This window comes from Lissotriton helveticus, chromosome 3_2 (assembly GCF_964261635.1).
Source record: "Lissotriton helveticus chromosome 3_2, aLisHel1.1, whole genome shotgun sequence".
NCBI lineage: Eukaryota > Metazoa > Chordata > Amphibia > Caudata > Salamandridae > Lissotriton > Lissotriton helveticus.
In genome coordinates this window covers 53452480-53464653 of record NC_136062.1, presented here as the reverse complement: position 1 = coordinate 53464653, position 12174 = coordinate 53452480, and the positions used below count along the sequence as shown (strand labels likewise).

Here is a 12174-nt window from a genome sequence, read left to right as displayed (position 1 = left end):
TATAGGGGTATGAGGCGTACAGGGGTCCCCCCACATGCGAGGCGTGTGTATGGTGCGTACCCCAACATCGCGCATGTACGCAAAGTACGTACGTGATTTTGGGGTACTGGTCGTGTACGCACCGTACAAGCACCGTACCCCAAAATCGCGTACATACGCACCGTACCCCAAAATCGCATATGTACGCACCGTACCCCAAAATCACGTACGTACGCAGCGTACCCCAAAATCGCGTGTGTACGCACCGTACCCCAAAATCGCGTATGTACGCACCGTACCCCAAAATCACGTTTTTGGGGTACGGTGCTTACGTACGCGATTTTAGAGTACACTGCATACGTACGCGATTTTGGGGTATGGTGTGTACATACACGATTTTGGGGTACGGCGCATACATACGCGATTTTGGGTTACGGTGCGTACATACACGATTTTGGGGTACGGCGCATACGTACGCGATTTTGGGGTACGGTGCGTACATACATAATTTTGGGGTACGGTGCATACGTATGCGATTTTGGGGTAGGGTGCGTACATACGTGATTTTGGGGTACGGTGCTTGTACGGTGCGTACACGACCAGTACCCCTTCATCGCGTATGTACGCACCGTACCCCACTTTCCGTGCCATCCGTACGCACCGTACATACGCACCGTACCCCTGTATTCATGGGGTGTACGACACGTACATGAGGGGGTCTGTCTCGTACTGTTTTCAGGGCGTACAAGGTTTTTCCGGCACTTTTTGGCTCTTGTAAAAAAAGAGCTGTATGGAGTGCCGTTTGTACGAATCGTACTTGCCGGGTTGTAAACTGCTGCCGGGAATACATGGGAACGTTGTGTACAGAGCAATCCAAATCAGAATTGCTTGTATATACGAGTTGTATGGTCTTTTTTACAATTTGTATGGAGTGCGTCTATTTGTACGGATCGTACTTCCTAGGTTGTAGTGGCCTCCTTACAAGTACGAGTTGTATGGGGAAAACGCTCCATACCACGATTTGTACAGCGTTTTTCCAGGATCGGAATCGGCCCCATAGTGTGTGGAAGGGCCTGATGCATAGGAAGTGTATTTTATCGAGCACAGTCCAGGCTTTATTCAGCCAGTCGAGTGATACATTTTAAGGTGCAACGCTTGAAAACAAAGTTTGCAATATACATACAATATGAATCTCGAGCAAACTCTTATTGATCAGGTCTGTCTATGCAAAAGTTGTTGTGTGCTGCATCACCCAAGATATACCACCTTATTACCCGTTGTTGCCTAAGCCTACAAGCGCGCTTATTCGCAAAAGGACAAGAGCGGAGTTGTTCTGCTCATTCAGTCTTTATGAAATACATTTCAAAAGACTGCAAACCTGTCTGATAAACAATTGATGTCATTTAAAAAGAAAAAGATTGGGGTATCTATACAGGGAGACATAGTATCCTCTGGAGCCAGCAGAGTGCTTTACTTAACTGAAGAACATATGTGAGCCAGCGTGAGCCAGAGAAGGCAGCAAGTGGTTATTTAAAAAAAGAGAACTCATGAAGGGGACAATGTTGCAATTCAGTTTCCAGTCTAAAAATGCACTTACGTAAGGAAACCATGTATATACTGTTTTTCCAAATCTGTCACATGCATATTACAGCGGTCATCCAGCAATGATACAATATGTTAAGGAAGGTGTCTTTTTTAAAACTGAAATTGGGCTAGTAAAATAGATATATATTTTGTGAGATTTAGCACACTGATAGCAGTCAGGTTTCTCTTATCATTTTCCCAAAATATATGTTAGTCAGGAATGAGTACAGAAAATCATCTGTTAGAGTCCAATCGAATATTATAGTATTAGGTAGCCTCTATCCATTTCTTTGCTAACCACCCTCTTGCTCACCCCTATTAAATTAAATTTGTGTATGAGTTCAGCAGCTGTGGGAATATAGCTGTACATCCACGTCACATTTGTCATGTATGTATCAGTGGACTATCGCATTATTTATCATGTCTGCCTTCCTGTAATATAAAGTGATTGATCATTTTTGTGACACTCTATAAATGTTGTTGTTAGTGGAATTGTTATGTTAGTGGATTTTGTAGAGCACAGAATTAATCACCCCGAGGGGGTCTCTCAGCGATTTGGCGCATGAACAAGAAGAACACAGAGTTAAAAGAGTCTTGTCCTGAGCAGTGTCCAAAAACCAGCAAAGTCAGAGCAGGACTAAATGCAAAAAGGCAGTCTGGTCCAGTGGTGGGCCGCAAAATGGGAGAAAGAGCGCCCACTGTATCTAGTCATGCATATGCGATGCGGGCATAACAAGAGTTGCCCTCCGGACATGAAATTATAATTAGGCAGGTATGCCTGAAGTTTTTTTTTTAAGGTATAGGGGGCACTTGCCTAACAAAGTTTTGTAACCCGGGCACAGGAGCTTAAATACTGATTGTTTTCTCACCGGCAGCCAGTGTAGGGATTTGAAAGTATGGTCTGAAGGAATGCAAGGGGGGAGTCTACAGACCAGACAGGCAGCCATATTCTAAAACCACCTGTAGCTTGGACAGAAGTTCCTCATTTAGCTCAACCAGAAAGACATTACTATAGTCTACTTTAGACGGCTTACAATAAGTGCCGGAGTGAGGGTTTTCCTGGTTTGCAGTGGCAGCCTTCCTGAATTGACGCATGATACCAAAGCAGGCGCCGCAAGTGGAGCTTACCTGCTCAGTCTCATCTATCAGGATGCCGAGGGTTTTCACTACCTTTTTGGCGTGGTGGCCATGCCCAATTCTGGAGGACACCAGTCAACTGACCAGTATGCATCAACCTTCCGAAATAGCAGAACGTCTATCTTATCGCCGTCTAGTTGTAAGCAGTTAGACGCCATCCAAGAAGCGATTATCTTCATACAGTTACTGAATCTGCTTTAGATAGATTTGAGTCAAGGTCCCATGAAGATGATCACTTGAGTGTCCTCTCCATAACAGATGACTTCAAAACCCCAGGATCTTACCAATTGAGCTAGGGTGGTCACTTAGATATTAAAGAATGCAGGGCTTAATCAGGACAGCCACGGCCCGTGGAGGGAGTTACGGTGGGGCAGGAAGGAGGGGCGGGGGTGCTAAAAACTGGAATATGGATAATTGGAGGTAAGTAAACAATTTAATTAATAAAACGAATTTCGTAGCACGCACTGCATCGCATTTTGTGATGCAGGGCGCGCTACGAAATTCGTGTTATTTATTAAATTGTTTACTTACCTCCAATTGTCCATATTCCGGTTTTTAGCACCCCCCGCCCTGCACCTCCCCCGCCCCACCTTCCTGTCCCACCGTAACTCCCTCCACGGGCTGCGGCTGAATCAGGAGTCCTACGGCACCGCCTTACCTTGGGTCATGGTACGGGATTTGAAGGGTTCCAAAAGCACAGTTTGAGTCTGTCTTGTAAGAAAAATTTTAAACCATCCTAAAGCTTTTCTGACGACCTCAATCTCTATGAGTCTGTGGATCAAGATAGAGTGTGAGAAGGTGTAGAATGCAGCGGATATGTCAAGTAGTATCAGTATAGCTGGCAGACCTTCATCGTAGGAGTGTCTGATGGTATCTAATGCACCTCTTTTGACTCCGCATATCAGGCAATCTCCTTGCTCCTCTTTTTGCACCCATCCTTCACATCGCCACTTTCATTCTTGCCTTCTGCAAGTCGCAAATGGCTCTTAATGTCAGTTAACCTAATTTCTCCTTAGTCTCATTATGAGATTCCCAAATGATCTTACAGTAAATTACACATCTCAGGTGCTCCCTTAACATGAATAAAAAGAGCCTAAATTAGATATGCTAGTAATTTGTGAAACACTGAATTTGCAGTAACACAAAGGTGACTCCTAAAGTAAATGACCTAATCCTCAGAAAAACGCATTTGAGGATGTTTTAAGGTTGGGTAGAAGCACATTAATGGACTGTTTAACAGTGTGTATATGAAGGCAAAACTGCTATCACTGTGTTCCAATGACCCAAATGTAAACTGATATTATTCTAGGGTGCCCCAGAGATGAATGGTGCTGTCAGCACACATTATAATAATCTATAAATGGTCCAGCCATTGAAGTGCATGGGGAAACAAAAGAACTGATATGACAAAATATTCAAAAAGTAGCAATAGTTGAAAACACTTTCAAAAGTTGTCTTACCGAAATGAGGGTTGGTTGCAGTAATCAAGAGGCCAGCAAGTGTTGCATTAGGCTTGAAGTCACTGATATCTTTTTAGAGGTGCAACCCATGAGCAGCTGTATGCAGCTTCGACACTGGATAACCCAATAAAAAATGCAAATTGATCCACCTTCACCACAAAGGTGTTTCTATCACACCGAGCACAAAAGAAATGTAAAATGTACACAATGGATGGAAAAAAGAACACCAAATCTGCACTTTATGGCACACTGAGTTGTGCCAATGTGTATGATTAGGAAGGAATTACATTTGGACACCACGTAAATCTAAATCTAAGGAAAATTAACACATTGACATGTTCCATTATGAGGAATTCCTACAAAAAAGTAAATTTGCTGTGTCAGTCAAAAGTACAAGTTTGAGCAATGGTTACTGGCTAATAACTCGCTCGAATGCGCATAATCAGAAAATGCATATATGTTCAGTGTTTGATTACAGTCTTGAGAGATCAGCCCTAAATGCAATGAAAGATGGGTCACACAAGCAGTCCTAAGAGATTTGAAATCCAGTCATGAATTATGCAGGCGGCCTGTAGGGTAATAGCCTTTTTCTAGTAAAGTAAAGTAAAGTCAACATTTGTAAAGCGCACAATCACCCGTAAGGGTCTCTAGGCGCTGGGGGCCGTCGGGAAGATTAAGCGAGCTATTGCCCAGAGTCACATGGTGCTGGGCTAATCTGCCGCCGGAGCCGGGGATCGAACCGTAATCCCCAGATTCCAGCGTCAGTCGCCCTGGCCGCGGCGCCACACCTCTCTATCTTCAGTACATTGGGCGTCTGTACAATTGCCTTTCCTTATAGAGAGCAAGAGCATAAAAATATTTATTATTCTTTGTTTTTTGACAATATAATTTTATGAGAGCCCCATATTGGTTATTAATGCAGCGCAAAAATTGCTGGATGACATTTTTTTAATCAGTCGGAGCTTCTGGTGTTTAGTCTGCACATAGATCATAATTTCACCATTTTAGTTCACTTAGACCTCTTCAGAAACTGAGCAACTATATGCAAATAATTATTGGTCCTACCTCGTAAGATCATTATAGTCCAAGCTGAAAGTCACATGTACTTAGACAGGAAAACCAAGGCAACCATCAAGTATTTTGACAGTGTGAACTTCTGACCCAGATATGGGCATACCTATACTTTCTTGGGCAACTAACATATCACAGGGTGATGAATGGATCCTCTTGTTGCACTCTCAGACACTAGTAATTGCCCTAGGTTCATTCCATTTCATCAATGATTTCGCCTATATTGTCATTACGGTTCGATCCTATGAATTCAAATTGCTGAGAACTTCCATCTGGTAATTCAGCAGGAGAGAAACATAAGAAACAGGCCAACAGCTGAAGCATCAAAATGCGGTATCAAGAGTGGTGCATGCTAAAAAGAAAGCCATTTATTTCAGTAACGTTTAGATCAGAAAATATGTGTGGGGATATATATATTCACTGAAAAAACACAAAGGTTACAGGGATGTTTAAGGTTGGCTCAGATTTCAATCGCTTAAAACCAGTGAAATTCAGCAGTTATAGTTAGCTGGGCTAACTATAACTTACACCCCTGCAATGCACTGCTTATGGCCTCACATTATAAATCACTCATGACATGGGCAGTGACATCACTGATGATATCTCAAATGACATCACTGATGACATCATCCAGTGAGTATGAGTGTTTTCTAATAGTTTGAGTCTTAAACATATATACCAAGGTACTACAAAAGTTAAAATAGTATACTTTGTGTACTACTAATGAGTGATACTCTTTCTAACATTATGTGAGTGGCTGTGTTGATGCGCAAATATGTGTGTGAATGTGTGTGAATGAGTGTGTGAGTGCCTGAGTGTGTGTGGTGTTTGAGTGGTTATATGGATGTATATGTAGGTGTGTGAGTAGCTGTGTGGATGGCTGTCAGTGGCTGTACCTGTGAGTGAGTGGCTGTATGGGTGGTTGAGTGGGTGTGCAAGTGAATGTATGGGTGAATGAGGGGGTATACGACTGAGTGACCGGCTGTGTAAGTGGCTGTATGGCTGAGTGAGTGGCTGTTTGGTTGAGTGAGTTGGTGTGTAAGTGACTGCATTATTAAAGGGTGCATTGTAGAATAAGCATGTATGAATGAATGTATGGGTGAGTGAACGACTGTGTGGATGCTTGTATGGATGTAAGAATGGGTGTGTAAATGGTTGTATGAATGTGTGAGTGCTTGCGTGAGTGAGTTAGGGGTTGTGTTAAGAGGCTGTTTGAGTGAATAAGTGGGTGTGTGAGTCTAACTATAGCGTCTCTGTAACTTATGTTTTTTTTCTGTGAATTTCTAAGGTTTTTAAAATTCTATTTCCTACCTATAACATCCCCTTAACTGTTGTTTTTGTCAGTGAATTTCTTTTTTTTTTGTAAAAGGTGTTTAATCTTTATCTACATGTAATTCTGATGCAAACAAGAAAATTGCATTAACTATACCCCATGAAGGGTGCATCCAACTGTAAATAGATAGGTATTTACCAACAGACAGTTCACTTTTAGAAAAAATAGACACCTCCAGTTGAGCAAAGGAGCCATGCTGTTTAAGTCACACCTTTAGCGGTGAGTCTGGCTTCTTGCTCCCATTTGCTGTTTCTCTCATCTCCTTTTCTCTCTCAATTTTGCCTGCTCTATACTCCAATGTTCATGCTCTGCTCATAGGCTGGAATGTCTTTCACCTCAGCTGCTGACGCTGATGCAGGCGAGAAGACTCAGATAAAAAATTTTCAGATGAACACAGCTTAGAAAATAGTTCTTTTACTTGAGAGATTGGACCATCCACAGCTGGATTGGACATTGTGTCAAATATGGTGCTGAGAACAAAGCATGGTATGTGTTAAGAAATAAGGTACAAAATAGACTTTTCGCAGACAAATTTTCTTTGAATTGGCAGCTTGATTCTTTTATAAAGATTGACAATTATAAAGATGCTGTTTTAATGGTAATAACCCTCGACCAACTTTAAGTACTCTCCTCCAGGATATGAACTACCCTCATAATATGACAGCACCATCCTATTCATTGCTTGAACTATGTTCGACCATTGACTTCATCTGTACTGGTCGCAACTACCGATGCTAATGTCTAAATTTAAATATTGCAACTGTAACGTGCTTTACCCTTTATCCTGCTACTGTTGTAAAGCACTCTGATGCCTTCAGGCCATGTCTGCGCTAAATAAAATTGCAATAATAAAAATAAACTGAGATAATGCTTGAGGAAAGTTTTGATGAGGTTTCTACACAGCTACTCTCTTTCCTCTACACAGCTACTCTCATTCCTCGAAGCCAAGCCTAATCTTAAGTGTGAACATTAGAGGAATATTGCTTTCTAACAGGCCTGGAACAAGAAAATGCAGTTGGTTATTGCTCCCAACTGTATGGACTTGCTTTCCTTGAAAAAGTGGAAAGGCCCAAAGTTTTGTGTGATGCCTACCACCAAATGCCACTGGTGTGGATTCCAGGCTACTTAGACCGAACTTTACAAGTTATGGACAAAGTTTTAACATTGCCTGGAAACTTGAAACTATGCAAGGAAGCAATGGATGTCCTGGGGAGCGTGCTGGACTCTGCAGCTTTTCATTGAATTTCTAAGGTTGTTTTTATGTAGTTTCCTAACTATAACGTCCCTGTACCCCTTGATTTTCTAAGTGAATATATATATATATATATATATATATATCCAAGATAGTTAGGGTCCTTCTGAGACCATTACTCCCATAGTCAGGTGGCGTATTACTACGGCGAACCCAAAGCCGTTAGTATTTTCAATTTACCAAGTTGCTAAGTCCAGCAAATACGCACTCAGAGACAGATGTATGAAGAAACAGGGTGTTTATTCCCAAATTACTCGTAATTTGGGAATAAACACCCTGTTTCTTCATACATCTGTCTCTGAGTGCGTATTTGCTGGACTTAGCAACTTGGTAAATTGATATATATATATACACACATATAGATATATATTTTTTTATATATGGTGATGAGCAAATATTTGCTTATTTTTAAGTGTCATAGTGGTCCGTACAATGCTCTTCTTCACAGCTCGAAGACTCTGATGTAGTGGATGCAGACACTGACCTCCGATCATGAGCCAGTTGGAACATGGAGTACAGGGGATAAAATAGCCCCATCGGAAGTGACCACTCGGACTCTGACAGCAAATGGTGATAAAACTGGGTACAGAACTAGTCTACTTGCATTCAGCAATCATACAATTTATGTAATTTTTTTAAAACAACGACAGTAGACGATGATACAAAATCCCACAACAAGCCAGTTGCATTATAACACAACCTTAAGTGCTGTAATTTACCACTTTCCAATTTATGAGGAGGACTATTAAATACTTATGGGTTGAAACAAGAAAAGGGAAGACAGACTTTGACTGCTTCTTTCTGTAAACATTGCCACCTTTATATCCACAATAAAGCCCGTACAACGATTTCCCAAGGTTAGTTCTAAGATCACTTGAATATAAATAGACTAGTTTTAAAATGTGTTCAGATTGTATATGACAGTATCAAAATTGGGAATACATTTGTCAGGGGATTGATTACATGTTTTCCCTCTTCACACACAAGCATATTTTTTGTTCACATGGGCGTTTGGCACCCTTGATATATGATATATTTTTCATAAATTGTATTAGCTTTTTATGCCTATCAATAGGACGGTATCTGTTGTAAGCTGTTTAAAAAATGTTGCTGTCTACAAATGATTTCACTGTTCAGTAAGATATAAACATATGCATATAATGTGAATAAGGTGCTATGAATCTTCGGATGATTTTGAAAAATTGACTTGGGGAGGCTCGTGTGAGAAACATGATTTATGTGTCATCTTACAAATGGGCTCGCGAATTTTGAACAAGGTGACAAATAAGTCACGTTGCCCATTTTCTTACATGAACTGTTCCCATGTCGATTTTGTTTAAAAATCCCCAGAAGATCAATTGCACCTTTTTCACATGAATCGTGTATCCGTTCAGTGGCACACTACCTGTGAGTCATTCCGAGTTTAAGGGGAACCATGTTTAAAGTCTGTCATAGAGCAAATGTCCAATTTACAATAAAAACAAATTGACAGAATGTATCAAAACATGGCTGAAGAACATTCCACACATGCCAATTCCTGGTGTTAAACTCGTTTGGCAAATGAAGGTATTTTTCCAAAACAGATTAAATAGTAGTCGTCTTTTTGTATTGGCTAGTGTACTCGTTTAGTTGATGGGGGCCAGAACTGCTGACACGTTAGATGTGTTAATTAATATCTAAATTCAACGGCGCTCCTGAGCAGGTGTGCAGATCCAAGCTCTTGGGCTGATTGGTGCCTTTTCACACCATTTAACTAAAAGGTACTTCTGAGCCACATCACTTTACTGCCGTTGACAGTTGGTGTCATTTCGTGCTGTGAGATCGGAACCAATTAATGACAGTCTTGTACATCGCCTATATATCCAAGTAGATAAAACAGTCCTAAAGCTCGAAATGTGCAAAGAGACTGGCAGAAAGGCATCGTATTTTACATTTATCTAAGATTTATTCCATTGCCTTAAATTTATAAGCTGCTAAAATGTAGCTATGTGCTGGAATAACTGTTATAGCCTGGGCCCTGCTGCCAGCAGCTCTCGGGTTCCAGCAGATGAGAGCATGGAGCTTGGGAATGCTGCTGGTATTTTTATGGGAGCCTCTTAGAACAGGTTATTGCCCTCTGGATTGTGTGGATATATCACCACTGTGAAGTGCACTCCACACCCAGTACGATTTTACAATACAATGATTTATATGAAATGTGTATCAAGTGGTCATGAGCCTTCAATCAGGGAAACGTTTTTTGAAGTTTGGTTATTACTGTCCTGTATGGGCTTTAAAAAGGCGCACAATGTACACACCACGTGATGCCTCCCTGTGTCCTGGTATAGCTTTAATTGTAATAAATAATCCCAGGATCTGAAAGTTTAAGACGCAGTGTAGAGTTCCTGCTATTGTGTATGTCAGCATGGGCATTCGCTAACTTTTATCAGGGGGATGCCATAAATAAAATAACATCAAGATTGCGCTGCCATTATTATAATGGCGGGTCAATCATTTTTTTTTCAGGGACAAGTGAAAAATCCAGAATCTGGGAGGGTGGGGGCTGTGAAGAGGGGGGGAGGTTAAGTGACTCCCTTTGCCCCCCTTTCAGACGGCCATGTATGTCAATTCTCCTTCTTAATGGAGCTTCATGTGCTAGCCTATATGAAATACTCTGTTGGCAAGGTTGGTAAATGTATATTATAATGGTTTCAATACCCCAATAGCACTGGCCCAGTTCAGTAACTATGCATGTTATTTGTCTGTCTGTACCCTGGCCTCTGGCATTGTTGGTATTAAAATTGCATTAAGTGGTTCTCGATTTCTTGACAAAACAGTATTTAAATGGATCAGGCATTGTCTCACAGTAAGTCATGATCTAATTATTCTAGCCCTGCGATACTTGCCATTCTTGTGTTAACTTACATTGTGCAGATGTAGTCCGTAACACTATCGACTTCAGTATACTTTTTTATTTCCTGTGTTATTTAGCCGTCATTCTCGCATCCTTTTAAAAATGGCTAGTCTCATCTTCTAGACTTAGCACTTGCATGTGACTGCTATCACCGTTGACCGAGTCGCACCACCTACTATACATTTTAAAAAGTCGGAACTACAGGTACTCTCTGTGGACATTCCAACACATCTGATCATATCACAGGCCCATAATGTAGGTATCTTTAACTGAGTGCATCAGGTGCAGACCAGGTCAGTGCGCCCTACCACAATGAATGCGCCCTACCCCCAGTTCAGCCACAAGAATGAGTGTGCCCAATGAGTAACGCATTAGTGAAAGCAGACTAGCTCTTTGAAGCTGCTAATTTTCTTTTCACTGTGCAGTCGGTAATCGGGTATGCCCTGAAATTGAGGACAAATATCTCCCTCTGCAGTTGGGTGTAGTAGCTTCACCTGTCTGCAAGAGGTAGTCGAGGGCGGTCAATATGACTCCTTTTTTCCCCTTCCTGAGGAGCGCTCTCATGGTACAATCTGACTGTGCACCACCATTCTGTGTCACACAGTCAGTGCACATCTTGACAGCTCCTTTTCCTCTGAGTCTACATCTATCCTATGGCAAGGACGCAGAGACAAAGTGTTTCATTGTTTGCTTTGGGGCTATGCATATGAGGAAACGCTCCCTTAAGATCATGCCAAAGCTACATCTCTGCTGGATCTGTATTACAGAATGGGCCACACAAGTGTCTGTTGCCCCTTCTGTAACACCAAAGTGTCCAGGGGTAAAAAAAAAAATGCACACTTCTGTTACGCTCCTGGGGGATATGTATACCAGGGGAAGATACCAGGGCTACCCTCCTCTGGTATACATATCATGCATTTATAGAAGTATTTCCGCCTAACGAAACTGCATTATTTAATCTATTTCAATTCTCCTTCCACCTCAATTTCTGAATCTTATTTCTATTTTGTAGCAGAGCCCTCCAAATGCTGAATAATTACTGTATTCCCACACCTGGTCGATTCCCATTCTCTGGCATCGAGGTTGCATAAAACATGAACGTTTTCCTTCCTTCTATAACTTTAGGTGGCTCATCAAACTGCTGTGCGCTATTTACAACAAAGTTGGGGAGTTTGTGGTGCATAAATACGTATTTTTGCATTGATAAGGAAAACGTATCTTAACTTTCTGATGATTAGCATACGTATCTTGTCTTTTTGGGCTTCCGTTGCTGATGTCTCTCTTTGTCATATGGTCTTAGTAAGCTACATGTAACAGCCTATGTCTTGAATGTATTTGTTTAAAAATTGATTTGTTTAAACTCCTCTTTTCCCCCTGTTGTTGTTGAAGGCATCATGTATTTACCATGGGTTTGTGGAGTTTAACAGTAATGCAAATATTAAGAAATATGCCTTACTAAGGGTTG

General features: G+C 41.4%; 1 protein-coding gene and 1 pseudogene across 4 annotated transcripts in view; both read left to right on the top strand.

The window, feature by feature from the left end:
• The window catches only part of LOC144826124 (small ribosomal subunit protein mS27 pseudogene), a 64816-nt pseudogene extending 57010 nt beyond the window's left edge, over nucleotides 1–7806 (top strand).
• The window catches only part of SEMA6D (semaphorin 6D), a 136416-nt gene that overhangs the window by 50154 nt on the left and 74088 nt on the right, over nucleotides 1–12174 (top strand). The gene's annotated exons all lie outside the window — the stretch shown is intronic.